General features: G+C 37.8%; 1 protein-coding gene across 1 annotated transcript in view; it reads right to left on the bottom strand.

Moving 5' to 3' along the window:
* LOC131939691 (uncharacterized) overlaps positions 1-5,781 on the bottom strand; it is a 56,772-nt gene extending 50,991 nt beyond the window's left edge. The window contains exons 1-2 of the mRNA XM_059298155.1: positions 5,709-5,781; positions 1,665-1,776 (exon numbers count right to left, since the gene is read on the bottom strand). The gene's annotated coding sequence lies outside the window, so the exon portion shown is untranslated. The remainder of the gene's footprint in view (positions 1-1,664; positions 1,777-5,708) is intronic.
* Between the last annotated feature and the right edge of the window lie 9,643 nt (positions 5,782-15,424).

Below are 15,424 nucleotides of genomic sequence, written 5' to 3'. Positions count from 1 at the left end.
TTGACACGTAATACTTAATAGTGTTGGAGGGTATCCTTCCAACACTAAAATTAAGAACGAAGAAGAAGGAGTTTATCAATACAATCTTAAAGACAGTGGAATCGGTGCAGAAAACACATATTGTTGTTTCTATTTGAAGCTACCTCTTGTCTGTTTAGGTGATCTAAATTATTAACTGCATTAATTCTGTATTTGTTATTTTCTTGTGATGCCATTACAAAGATGGGCTAGGGTAATGTTCACAGATTAAGTTAAAGGATAAGTCTGTATCCAACACAAACAAGATGTACTGATTAGGATAAGTCTGTATCCAACACAAACAAGATGTACTGATTAGGATAAGTCTGTATCCAACACAAACAAGATGTACTGATTAGGTTAAGTCTGTATCCAACACAAACAAGATGTACTGATTAGGATAAGTCTGTATCCAACACAAACAAGATGTACTGATTAGGTTAAGTCTGTATCCAACACAAACAAGATGTACTGATTAGGTTAAGTCTGTATCCAACACAAACAAGATGTACTGATTAGGATAAGTCTGTATCCAACACAAACAAGATGTACTGATTAGGATAAGTCTGTATCCAACACAAACAAGATGTACTGATTAGGATAAGTCTGTATCCAACACAAACAAGATGTACTGATTAGGTTAAGTCTGTATCCAACACAAACAAGATGTACTGATTAGGATAAGTCTGTATCCAACACAAATAAGGTATTTAATTACAACATGGGACTGTAAAATTGCAGGTCATAGAGGAATTTTGCTTCCTTAAACCCAAGGTGAAAGGTCATAAGCATAGGATCTCTTGAGGCTAAGGCAGGGGTCAGAGTTGAGAGGTCTTTGAGTATAAGAAAATATGGAAACTTCAAAACCCTGATACAAACAGAACAGTCTATAAGAAAGTATGGAAGCTTTAAAGCCCTGATACAACTTTATCTTAGTTTACCACTGAAACTATTAGCTTGAATATTGAGTTCCATTTACAACTACATCTTAGTTTAGCACTGAAAACATTAGCTTGAATACTGTGTTACATTTACAACTACATCTTAGTTTAGCTCTGAAGATATTAGCTTGAATATTGAGTTCCATTTACAACTACATCTTAGTTTACCACTGAAAATATTAGCTTGAATATTGAGTTCCATTTACAACTAAATCTTAGTTTACCACTGAAAATATTAGCTTGAATATTGAGTTCCATTTACAACTAAATCTTAGTTTATCACTGAAAATATTAGCTTGAATATTGAGTTCCATTTACAACTAAATCTTAGTTTACCCCTGAACACATTAGCTTGAATATTGAGTTCTATTTACAACTACATCTTAGTTTGCCACTGAAAACATTAGCTTAAATATTGAGTTCCGTTTACAACAATCTCACAAGGCGCCTAAAACATTTTATTGACACAAGGTAATGTGAATATCATCATTTGTCTGTGTCACGAGGTGAAGTTTTTAATGCAGATGTTTTTGTTGCAACCAAATAGCCCATCCATACCACAAATAAGGACCAAAGTTCTTGAAATAACAAGCCAGAAGAAAATGTTTTTTAAAAATAACCTTGTCAAGAACAGAAATGTCCCAACCATATTGATACAATACCATGCATGCATAATCAGAATATTTAAGAAGAAAATGTTCATACCTTATTCTGGATTTCGTAAATATTTTAACCAGTTTTCTCCTTTGTTTCATATACATAGGAGCTAGCCCATACTTTTTAAAACTTGTATTGTGTTAATAACGAAATAATTTTCCTGGAAGAAAAAAATATAAAAAGATCGTTAGAAAATTTGAACCAAAATGTGTGCATGGTTTGTAATGTTATACAAGGTTCTCAGCATAAGCCCACTGTCTCCATCCAGGCTTAAAGTGAAAAGCTGTTTAATCAGGAAAAGGTGTTGTTGATGTTTCTGCTATAACAAATATTAGCTTCATCACACAGTTTAAGCAGTTGAAAATGCCAGTGGTTTTTTGTACAGGGAGACAAATGCAGCTGGTTCAACAAACTAAACAGGAAATGTTGCTGATCAATTATTTTTTTTTACAACTACAGTTGTAGTATAATAATAATGATAATATGAGCTAAATGTACAATGTAAAAAAATGAATAAAACAGAATTTCTAATAAGATTTTTAAAAATCTAGAGGGCCTAATCAGTGATTAATCACTTCTTAATTTGTACTCCAGCTAAATTATTTCTTAAGTATATACATTTAAAATGTGACCTGAAGTCATTTAATTTTCACAGTTGCCTATATATATATATATATATATATATATATATATATATATATATATATATATATATATAAACCTATATAGACTATAATATAGTAAAGATTCCTCTATAGTTCTATATAGTTCTATAGTTCTATAACGCTCCCCTGGGCAGATGAAGTAGAGTTCATATGGTTCTTGACCTTAGCTCATGAAGGGATGGTGTGGTCAGCACTATGCCCAGCACTTTTACTTTCCCCAACTCAAGTCAGGTACCAATTACATAAACCTATGTTAAATCACAGCTTTAATGATCCACCTGCTATTGATATCTCATTTTTTTAAAGGCTGTAATTAACATCTCCAAGGGTTAACTACTCTATAAATAAGGGAAGATGTGTGGGGAGAGGGGTGGCGGAGCAGGTGGGTCTATCAATCTTCTACTGAAAGTGAGATTACGTTATTATTATGTTAGCTTATATATGTACTGATGAATTGTCCCTAGGCCTTCAATCCATGTAACAAAGCCTTCATCACCAAAATGGAGGCTCTTTCGATAAAAGGTTGGTGATGATTGAAAATGGTGACAAAATGTTTGTTTACTAAATTGTTTAAAAACTGTGATATAAATTAAAAGTTAATCTCCATTATTTCTTATTATTGTACTAACAGTTCAACATAAGAGCGAGGAATCATGCATATTGACTGTAGCATTAAAAATTTGAGAATTTTACCCCCTACCCCACAATGTCATATATAGGCCTATATATATATATATATATATATATATATATAGCCTATATATATATATATATATATAGCCTATATATATATATATATATATATATATATATATATATATATATATATATATATAGCGCCTATATATATCCTGGCTGTAGAGCCCTAGATTGCTAAACTGAAATTCTGAAGTTCGAATCCGGGTTCAAGTTACTAGAAGACCCTGAGTCCACCTAGCTCTGATGGGTACCTAACTCACATAAAAAGAGTAAAGGCGGCTGGGCTTAGCACTTATATGCTGAGGTCACAGAATCAGGTGAACTCTACTTCATTAGCCCAATTAACTGTCAGGTATGAAAAGGTAACTTTTAGGCCCATATTACATGATAATAATTATGTTCATAGGCTTAAAAAATTATATTCCATATCTACTTTAAGAACATAAATTTTTAAAAATAATATTCAACATTCTGAAATGGTAAAATAAAGTGACAAAGTGTAGTGTTGTTTAACCATCAACATGAGACAACTCTAACTCTGGGTTTCGCAGGGTTTTAACACCCCCCCCCCCTAAATATTGTAGGATGAGTAAGTCATAACCCCAAGTGATTCGACAAGCTTTTTAAACATTAATTTATATGCCTATTTTATTTATTATTGCTAGATCTATATCTAAGTATAAAAATAAAATAATAAAATATGGGCCCAATTATTTTCCCAAGAACTGGATCTAGATTCTAGGCTACTAAACTATGCTAAGTCAAAGTCAAAATTGTGTTTTCTTCGCTTATGACTATCCTCATATAGAAATCTAGATCTAGCATATATTTTCCTATAAAAGTATAGGGCCTAGAATTTATATTATAGATCTGACTCTATACTCTAGATAATTGTAAAGTATAGTATAAAAGTATAAATGTAAATTTACTAAATAGGCCTAGATCTAGATCTAGATCTATATTGAAGTATATTTTAGTATATTGAAGTATATTCTTACTATCAGGAATAATGACTATTATTAGGCATTAGGCCTATACTATAGTATATAACTATATAATGTAGTACTAGATCTAGTAACTAGACCTAGATTCTAGATCTTTGTGTATGAGTCTGTATAACAACAGTACACAGTGTTGTCACTGTGTCACTGCCAGGGTTACACCGTAACACTAACAGTCACAAGTACAAGTTAACAACAATAATATTTATTATTTAATAACATTACAACTGCAGAAGATGAAGCACCCACTGTGACTAGATCACCTAGCTAGATTAAGATCTAGAAATCTAGGTCTAGAAATCTAGATCTAAAAAAAAATCTAGATCTAGATCTCTATCTATTAATTTACCTACCCAATAACACACAAGTGCACTCAGTGCAGTAGATAGGAATCACGAAACGTTTCTATTTTTAGACTGTGCGTAACCTCTAGCAGCTAGCATCAAAACAAAAACTTTCGTCACACATTCACGTATTCATAGGCTAAAGGCCTAAAGCGAACAATATATTATATTAGATTCTAGAATTGTAACACACTTCCGTTTAAATACGATAAAGAAATAAATGTTGGGGAGAATGTTTACACCGGTGTCTGATAATGGAATCTTCTTTTAAAAAGGGGTGTTAGGTTACTGGTAGTTAACTAAATACACACATGGCTGGCTAATGTCAATGCTAACCCTGTCCCTAACCCTAACCCCAACCCTGGTCCAACCATATGCCTAACCCTAATCAGAAAATTAGTCGAGATTACAATACTACTAACAACCCAACACCCCTTTTTTTAAAGAAGATTCCATTATCGGACACTGGTATCTATAATCATCCAAAGAAAATGTCAAGACTCCACCCTTGCAGGGCACAGCATGGCGGATCGCCAAGTAACCAAAACACATAATCAACATCTTGGCTTGACTATAGCGACCGATTTCGTTGAGGCTAAAACAACGCGAAGGCAGATATTGGGCGCTAGGGTCAACTCTAAACACATGAATGGATTTAATCAATTTAATGGGTTGTTGGCTGACTGCGGTGTTTGTATTGACACCAGTCGTGCATTTAGTTTTTAATATTAGAATCTCGTCTCTTCTTAGACTTCTGTGACAGAAAAATAGGCTAGGCCTAAATTTTTAAAAAATCGTTAAGCTGATTGAAAGGAGTTTCATCTACAAAGCTGGATTCTAGATTTTTCTATGGATTGCACCCCTTATACTTTGGTTATAGATACGTTATATCTACAATCTACAACTAATTAGATCTAGAATCTAAATAAATCTAGATCTAGATCTTCTCTACATTTATTTTTTTTGTACTATTTATCCTTTATTATTCTAGATCTAGATCTATTTTGATTTCAAGGTCTTGTCTAGCTAGGCCCTTAATGACTTAATGCTTAAAATTAATATCTAGATTTAGAATCTAGATTCGGATCTATTTTAGAATCTAGATGATCTAGATCTATATCTAGACCTCTATATCTCTCTTTAAAATTCTGGACTTTTATTTATTAGATACCATGCATTAAGCCTAGATTCTAGATCTAGATCTATTCTATATTAATATTATAACTATATATAAGCAAAAATATTTCTCGCGAGTTCTACCTAGCTTTAGACTTTAGTTTTTAAGTTCTATTTTTAGACACGATGTTTATGTTAGTTAGGAAATAAAATCTGGCAATAACAAAACGAAAGAAGCAAACTACTGTAGATTTGTTTCATGCTTACCCCTTTCGAAACAACAAAGCCAAACCCAGTCATGTCCTCGACTGACGGTTGGAGCGGGTCAATCGACGTCATAACAGATCAAATGAGAACCGCCATTGATGTTTATTTTTGGTTTTATGCTAATGACGCGAACTGACTGCGAGCGCTAGTCTGCGTTTGTCGTCTGCTGGCGCATAGATCTAGATTTCTAGAGTCTAGATTTATGATCTTTTAAATGTTGAGGGTTAATTTCTGAACATGAGTTCTGATACTAATAGTAATAGAGGTTTGACATTATTACTGAAACTGATTGCCGTTGAAATAAAATATAATAAATTAATCTCCTTTTAAAATTTAATCCAATTTCGCCACATTAAAGGATTCCTATTTAAATCAAGTTGTTAGAATTTATTTAATGTCAAAAGATTTTAATGAATCGCAGACATAACTCAGTTTAATTTATTAATGTACTTTTAATTATTTTTAAAAAAGTTCTGGTGTGTTTATTTTCAACAATGGCCGAATGCACGAAGCATGTACCAGAAGCAGGTTGTAGATCTAGTCGTGAAACACTGGCACACAGATTACTGACACATTGTTATGTCAAAGCAAAGAGACAGTCGTTTGATGGTGACCAGTGTTTCTTCCAGATTTTTTTCTCCTCCGGCACTTGAAATTTCCGGGGTGGGGGGAGGGGGGGGGGGGTGTCCCAATTAATCTGTCTTAGAAATAAAAATAATAAACAACTTCTTGATTTTCGTCAAAATTATCGATGTTCTACGGGAATGAGTTGACAGCATAAGATTAGGGAGTCTGGCTTGTTTTAAGATGATGATGTATGGGGGGGGGGGGGGGGATTAAGCGCGACGTCAATTTATGGTAGCTATATATATATATATATATATATATATATATATGTGTGTGTACGGTATGTATGCATGTTTGTATGTATGTGTGTAATGTGTGTATGTATGTATGTAGGTATGTATGTATGTATGTATGTATGTATGTAGGTATGTATAGCATTATCTTGAGCCTAACCTTTACTCTAAGATGTTACAGTTACAGTCCTAAAGCAAGGGTGGTGCACTACCTGGCATCATCCAAGGGGTTGACACCAGTGTATCTATCAGACTTTTTCTCCCCTGGGGAAGGGCGAGCAGAGGTGTCGCGAGGCGGGGGCGGGGGTGCTGGTAAAAGTATATTTCTAGGGGGGGGGGGGGCGAATATCCCACACTTGAAGAGGCGCCTGAAGAAACACTGGTTATCATCGAAACGAAATAAAACTCATTTTAATGAGAAATGTTTGCTTTTCCTGTCTGTATAAAAGCTTATTACAGTTATACAATCACGGTGTGACACCACCAGCGTTGGGGCGGTCACCAAACTGCATACAGTTTCAGCATACCATAAATATAGTCGTTACGTCTCCGGGTGTCACCCGACCTTGTGACGCCACTGGTGATAGCCAAATAATAAGTACACAAATAAAAACAGATTTTATATTCATTATTTTTTATTGAATTCTATTCTATTCTATTAAACCTTTATAAGATGTAGTAATGCCTTTTTTACTGTTTTGTTTATAAATCTAAGAAAACAAAGTAGAAGGAAAAGTCAAGAAGGAAAAACCCGGGAGTGACCACACATGTAATGCAAGTCACGCCCCACGGCTATAGAAGACGAAGCCTGGCGTGGGTTGAATGGCTAAGATATCCGCATGGGTTTTTTCCTCTTGTGGCAGTCAGTGGTGTCACTTGGTGCGGTCACTGAGAGTGTTGTCCTAGCACCCTCCAACAATTTAACATTTTCGGTTTGGTGTCACCCTCTACTCAACAGTTTAATTATTTTAACTGGATAAAACATTGTATTTTGACGCTAAATTTTATTATTTTTAATTTAGTCTCACATACTAAATGGTGTCGCTCGATACGCCCTGCACCGCCCCCCCCCCTCCGCCCCATCTTGTAACGCTACTGGTAGCACCCACCCTCTTTTTTTATATACCTTCAATAAAGTATCCAGATAATAATTTATTTTTCTTTAAGTTGTTTCGAGTACTTTCTGTTACACATTAAGTAAAACTATTGTAATTTATCTCGTTTAATAAATGTTAAAGGTCTAAACTAAGAGAATTGATTAAGAAAAACTAATTATCTAACGATTTTGTGTGTCCGCTTTTGAGAAGACAAGAAAAATATAACTTGGCTTCACGTTGCCTCACAAAGTAATTCTGTACTGGTAAAAGCTAGGGTAGGTTTTTGTGTTGTAACGTGTATAAAAAAAATACAATGGTTTAACTATTTGAGGGGGTCAGAGAAGAAGTTAGGGGAAGGGTGTGGCCGCCTCGTGCGCTACTTTAAGGGGGCGCCAAACTGGGTAAAAATTATTTAAAATTCATTCTGAGTAATCTGAGCTACATTACTGAATGATACACAGTCGAAGTTAACAAAATAGACTACTGCTTTGCTTCCTTGACTTATTTAACTTTACAGTTTTGTGACATCATACGTAGCGTAAATTTGTAGTTCTTCCTGTGCGCTGGAATGAGTCGCTGCGCCTCTGGAGGGGGTGCAAGAAAATCCGTTCAGTTTTTTTGTTTTAAGTACCTGAGTAAACTTTGGCCTGTCAACACGTTAGTGCTAATCTGTTGCTGGGTCATACCTGGGTTTGGTTCAGGTTGACAGAGGTGGGTCATCGTCTTGGTGGTACCTGGCTCTGGTACCTGGGTTGTGTTCAGGTTGACAGAGGTGGGTCATCGTCTTGGTGGTACCTGGCTCTGGTACCTGGGTTGTGTTCAGGTTGACAGGTGAGTCATCGTCTTGGTGGTACCTGGCTCTGCTACCTGGGTTGTGTTCAGGTTGACAGAGGTGTATCATTGTCTTGGTGGTACCTGGCTCTGCTACCTGGGTTGTGTTCAGGTTGACAGAGGTGTATCATTGTCTTGGTGGTACCTGGCTCTGCTACCTGGGTTGTGTTCAGGTTGACAGGTGAGTCATCGTCTTGGTGGTACCTGGCTCTGCTACCTGGGTTGTGTTCAGGTTAACAGAGGTGTATCATTGTCTTGGTGGTACCTGGCTCTGCTACCTGGGTTGTGTTCAGGTTGACAGGTGAGTCATCGTCTTGGTGGTACCTGGCTCTGCTACCTGGGTTGTGTTCAGGTTGACAGAGGTGTATCATTGTCTTGGTGGTACCTGGCTCTGCTACCTGGGTTGTGTTCAGGTTGACAGAGGTGTATCATTGTCTTGGTGGTACCTGGCTCTGGTACCTGGGTTGTGTTCAGGTTGACAGAGGTGTATCATTGTCTTGGTGGTACCTGGCTCTGCTACCTGGGTTGTGTTCAGGTTGACAGAGGTGTATCATTGTCTTGGTGGTACCTGGCTCTGCTACCTGGGTTGTGTTCAGGTTGACAGGTGAGTCATCGTCTTGGTGGTACCTGGTTCTGCTACCTGGGTTGTGTTCAGGTTGACAGGTGAGTCATCGTCTTGGTGGTACCTGGTTCTGCTACCTGGGTTGTGCTCAGGTAGACAGGTGAGTCATCGTCTTTGCGGTACCTGGCTCTGCTTGGTGGCTCTATTAGATACCTGTATCCAGAGGCGTAGCGAGGGGGGGGGGGGGTGCGGAGCGCACCGGGTGACACCAATTAGGGGGGTGACACCAAGGCAAAAATAGCAAAATATATAGAGAAAAACTTGAGAGGGGGGTGCAAATCGAAAGTTTGAAAGTTTGTCCCCGGGAAGGGTCGCTACGCCTCTGGGGGGTGACACCATTAAGTGCCGCACCGGGTGACACCCGACCTCGCTACGCCACTGCCTGTATCTAATGTGTATTCGACTCGAATATGCAGTGTTTCTTGATAGCATTTTATTGCCCCCACCCCCCACCCACAGAAACCCCTCACTCCTATATTATAATTGACGTTGTTACATTTCTTTCTCCTCGACCGTATAACAATGAACAATCAACTCGTTTATTTTTCTTCCTCGCCGATGAAGATGCACGGCGCATTAATACCACTCTGATATACAGTCACTTTCATAAATGCGCATAATCACGCTGCCAGCGATTGTGTAAATGCGCTGGCATTAACAACAGAAACGAATCAATAGACCAAGGTAATGCCGGCCAGGGTTATATATAAACTCAACAAAGTGATGTAACTATTTAAATTTAGACAAGCTCTATCGACCAGCCCTACTTGTTTTTTAGAACTTCCGAACTTGAAATACAATTACCTCCCTTGTGCTGGCACGAATCAATGTCTCGCAGTTCAACTCATCGCCCAGATAGATCTAACCACGGACCGGTCCATTAGGTTTGACAAGACTAGCAGGATTTACCGTCTTTGTTTATGTGTTTCTTAACGTGCGTCTTTTTAAAGCAAAGGCGGGGTTAAGTAGATGGGTGAGGGTGTAGTTTAATCCTTCGTCTCTACATGTTATGTCCTGTAAAATTACTTTTTCAAACCTAGCTGTGCATGTGGCAGATGGAGGTAATCAAAAGCGCTACTGTGAACTCGGCATATGAAAAGATGGTGTGCCCAGCCGCCTTTATTTTCCCTAACTTGAGTCAGGTACCAAAAATACCTGAGTGGTCTCATTCACGTTCTGCAGACACGAGTCCGGGTTTGGAGCTCGAGACCTTTGTGTTGGCAGTCGTGCGTTTTACCGCCCGACCACGCCATCCATACTCAAAGTCAAAGTGAATTATGGAGATTTGGGGGAAGGGGTGGGGGGTTGGAGTCATACATCATTAAACACTTCATTATAATTTCCCACTCCCTCTGCACTTTGATTGCGAGTTAATTACTTAATATTCCTTAATTTATGGCTTTAACAACAAGCAGCTCTTTAAAATAATACCCGCGTATATATATATATATATATATATATATATATATATATATATATATATATATATATATATATATATATATATATATATATATATATATATATATATATATATATATATATATATATATATATATATATATATATCGGCAAAACAAATAATAATAATTTACAGAATTTTAAAGAGAATTTTTTATACTTTTTAGGAGTGTCCAGAACATTTATTTCCTTAAATGCCCCATTTTCCGATTCACCAAGCGCTTCTTCCTTTTCCGTCGCGGCAAAAATGAAAATATATGGGGATTTTTTTTTTTTTTTTTTTTTTTTTTACAAAATATTTAAATCTTTCGTTTTCTGGCATTTATAGACCCCGATGCCCATTTCTGCAATTCAGAGTTGACACACTTCTTTTCATCTAAAGGAATTTGTTTAAACTTAAGAAAAAATCTCTGAATCCACTATCTACATGGGTTTCGTAGATGGCTGAACAAAACGAGCGTTCACACCAACATAAAGAGTAGGCTAACCCAGGGACGTAGCGAGGGGGGGGGGGGGCGGGGGGTGCGGACCGCACCGGGTGACACCATTTAGGGGGGTGACACCAAGGCAAAAAATAGCAAAATATATAGAGAAAAACTCGAGGGGGGGGGGTGCAAATCGAAAGTTTGAGGGGGGGGGGTGCAAAATCGAAAGTTTGAGGGGGGGGGGGGGTGCAAATCGAAAACTCGAGGTGGGGGGGGGGGTGCAAATCGAAAGTTTGAGGGGGGGGGGTGCAAATCAAAAACTTGAAAGTTTGTCCCTGGGAAGGGTCTCTATGCCTCTGGGGGGGGGGGGGGGTGACACCATTAAGTGCCGCACCGGGTGACACCCGACCTCGCTACGCCACTGGGCTAACCACTATCTCCTGCACGTATAGTCTCGAGTTTGTATCACTCACATTTTATTTAACATCAGGCTTATGTGCTGGATACATGCATGTGTAGCTTATGGGCACTTACATGTGTAGCCTATGGACACATACTTGTGTAGCCTATGGACACATACATGTGTAGCCTATGGACACATACATGTGTAGCCTATGGACACATACATGTGTAGCCTATGGACACATACATGTGTAGCCTATGGACACATACATGTGTAGCCTATGGACACATACATGTGTAGCCTATGGACACATACATTGTAGCCTATGGACACATACATGTGTAGCCTATGGATACATACATTGTAGCCTATGGACACATACATGTGTAGCCTATGGACACATACATGTGTAGCCTATGGACACATACATTGTAGCCTATGGACACATACATGTGTAGCCTATGGACACATACATGTGTAGCCTATGGATACATACATTGTAGCCTATGGACACATACATGTGTAGCCTATGGACACATACATGTGTAGCCTATGGACACATACATGTGTAGCCTATGGACACATACATTGTAGCCTATGGACACATACATGTGTAGCCTATGGACACATACATTGTAGCCTATGGATACATACATGTGTAGTCTAGGGGCACATACATGTGTAGCTTATGGACCCTCCCATTTCCATGGAGCTTGAAAAATCACTTATTTGTTATTAAATAAATAAATAAACACACATACACACACACAAACACACACACACACACACACACATATATATATATATATATATATATATATATATATATATATATATATATATATATATATATATATATATATATATATATATATATATATATATATATATATATATATATATATATATGGTCCAAGAACGTACGAGTAGAGAGCAAAAAATCGATGTGTGAACTATCAATGTCGTTTTGTATCTACAGCACTTCCTTGTCAAAGTTCTACATCACCAGCCTAGTGAAGGACCTGACGTCAAACGTATATCTATGGTGATGGCGCATCTGGTTGCCTGGCGACGCGTCCATAGATGTGAAATGTGAGAGGTTGTTGCAAAATCTGCACAGCTTCAGCGGTTGAAAAAAAAACTTTCCCGCTGGTATTCCTGTCCCTTTAAATGATCGATTTTTTTTTGGCGTTGAGATTGAGTATTAGTTAATCGATTTGCATTGAAATTTATAGGATTTCTCAGCAAATAGATAGAGTGCTGTAGATTTATATACGTGCGTTGCCTCTGCTTAGTCTATGAGAGTTTTAATATAATTAGTTCTTAATCTTATCATTTATCATTTAAATAACTTTAAAAGAAATATATTTTGTTGATGGTAGATACACTACTCACCATCAAAACTTCACTTGCTTATAGAATTAAACGAAATGAGACGATTTCTTCAATTATTTAATTATTTATATGACTATATGTATATATATATATATATATATATATATATATATATATATATATATATATATATATATATATATATATATATGTGTGTGTGTGTGTACTTAGGCTTAAATATACAACAAGAGAAGCAAGTAATTGAGTGATATGTAGGTTGCTAATTGTTTTAAATCAAATGTGTTTACATTGTGAGAGAAAAAAAAATATTGAATAATATGACACCCACATAATGACTAGCTCATGAATGACATATAGGCTAAGACTGTCACGTGATGGCTCAAAATTACTCACAAACAGGCCTAATAATTTAATCAAAATAATTACTGCCAAGCATATGCTAATTATTAACATGACCCCCCCCCCCCCCCCCCCAGAGATAAATGTTTGGAAGAAACACTGTAACTGACACGACTGCTATAGTAACTCACATAATTTCTGCCATAAAGTCTAAAGATGTTTCTTTTTTTTTCGCCAGACGTCAACCGCTTTTTATCGTTTGGTAGAAAATGCTTTCAAACGATCAGTTTCAGTTCATCAGTTTGTGATCCCCCGTCTTAGTCTCGGTCTGTGACTAACACGACCTGCTGGGTTCACAGCCGACATTTAAAAACTTGGTACGGCACTCTGAAGCCACCGAGTTCATTTATTTTTCGGTCACCACAAAGGACAAAAAAAAAATAACTTTAAAAATTACCCTTATATTTAGAGCACATGTTAAATATTCAAAATCTAGATCAATATTTAAAAAAATTGTTAGATAACTTAAGTTTAGGGGACATTAAAAAAATCCAATACAGTTAAACAAAACCCAAAAACTTTCAATATATGCAAATATTTTACCGGCTAAGCAGTGGCGTAGCGAGGTCGGGTGTCACCCGGTGCGGCACTTAATGGTGTCACCCCCCCCCCCCAGGGGCGTAGCGAGTCTTCCCGGGGACAAAATTTCAATTTTCAATTTGCACCCCCCCCCTCGAACTTTCGATTTGCACCCCCCCCCCCCCCTCAAACTTTCGATTTGCAACCCCCTCCCTCAAATTTTTCTCTATATATTGTTACTATTTTTTTCCCTTGGTGTCACCCGGTGCGGTCCGCACCCCCCGCCCCCCCCCCCCTCGCTACGCCTCTGCGGCTAAGTGAAACATTCTATAAAATGACAGATGTTTTCTGACGAAGTACGAGCTATCTCCAATATTAATGCATATTACGTACAGTTACAATGTGTAGTTGCGAAATTTTTATAGAGTCTATAGCAGTGGTTCTTAAAGTGTGTTCGATCGAACCCCAGGTGTTCGGTGATTAAGTCTCAGAGGTTCGGTGGAGGTCAAGACACACACCCGACTCATGTGATTCACGATCGGATTTTGTCAGTGCCTCAGTGCGGACGATAGAACTATTAAGAAGGGTTCAGTGAATGCGCATATAAAACTGGTGGGGTTCGGTACCACCAACAAGGTTAAGAATCACTGGTTAATTGTTTTACCAGACATGTCATCTGTTGTACATTCCATAGAGTTTCTTTTCAAAATGATCATTTTTGCCCTTTGCCAGTAAATTGTATAACGCTTAGACTACTCAACAGTGGCGGCACTAGGTCGGGTGTCGCGTCGTGTAGTAAGTGAGGTTGTCAACTCCCACTCTCTAATAGTTTTACATAATCGGTTTGGTGTCACCTTTATCCCCCTTCCTTTAAAAAAAAATTATATTAAACAGATAAAACGTTCTGACACTATATTTTACAATTTTTTCGAATTGGTGTCACCACCTTAATGGTGTCACGTGGCAGTAGCGTAGCGAGGGGGGGGGGGGGGGGGGAGGGCGAGGGGACATATGTCCCCGCGCGCCGACCTTAGGGGGCGCCAAATTAGGTTGGAAAAATAAATTGAAAGGTTGAGGGGGGTGCAAATCGAAAGTTTGAGGGGGGGGGGGGGTGCAAATCGAAAGTTTGAAGGGGGGGTGCAAATCGAAATCTTGAGGGGGGGGGTGCAAATCGAAAAGTTTGCGATGGGAAGGGTCGCTACGCCTCTGTCACGTGGTGTGGACCACACCCCCGCCAGCGTCATGTGACGCTATTTATTCAATAGTTTCCGTGAAATAGACGCAGCAGCAGCAACTAGAAATCAGAACACATCTTTTTTAAAGATGTAGGTGATATTTTATAAGCTGCTCTCAAGGGAGAAAACTGTGTTTTTTTTTCTAGGGGTGGTCACTCTGTTATTTATAACTGGGAGACTCGGTTGAATATTTTGTTGCAAAAACAATAGGACTAAACATCATAGTCTAGTGTGTAGAGACACCTAATTGATAACGAGTTCCTTGCTCAAATGTTTTATTTAATATTAAAAAAAATACTTATTAACTATTAGTGTGTGTGTGTGCGGAGGGGGGGGGGGGGGTGAGTTTAACGCTTGCGGGTGCTAAAGGCAAGTTATAATGTGTGATGTGGGGGTCTATCTTATTAAGGTCCTTATGTATTCATTATTAAGCATTTCCTACATGGGCAAAAAACTTAAATTTAAAAAATACAATTTTTAAAAAAGCTGAAGTTAAAGAGCAGGGATT

The sequence above is a fragment of the Physella acuta genome, unplaced genomic scaffold (genome assembly GCF_028476545.2).
Source record: "Physella acuta isolate Inbredline_101_S28 unplaced genomic scaffold, ASM2847654v3 ptg000019l, whole genome shotgun sequence".
Lineage (NCBI taxonomy): Eukaryota > Metazoa > Mollusca > Gastropoda > Physidae > Physella > Physella acuta.
This window is presented reverse-complemented; position numbering and strand designations above follow the sequence as displayed.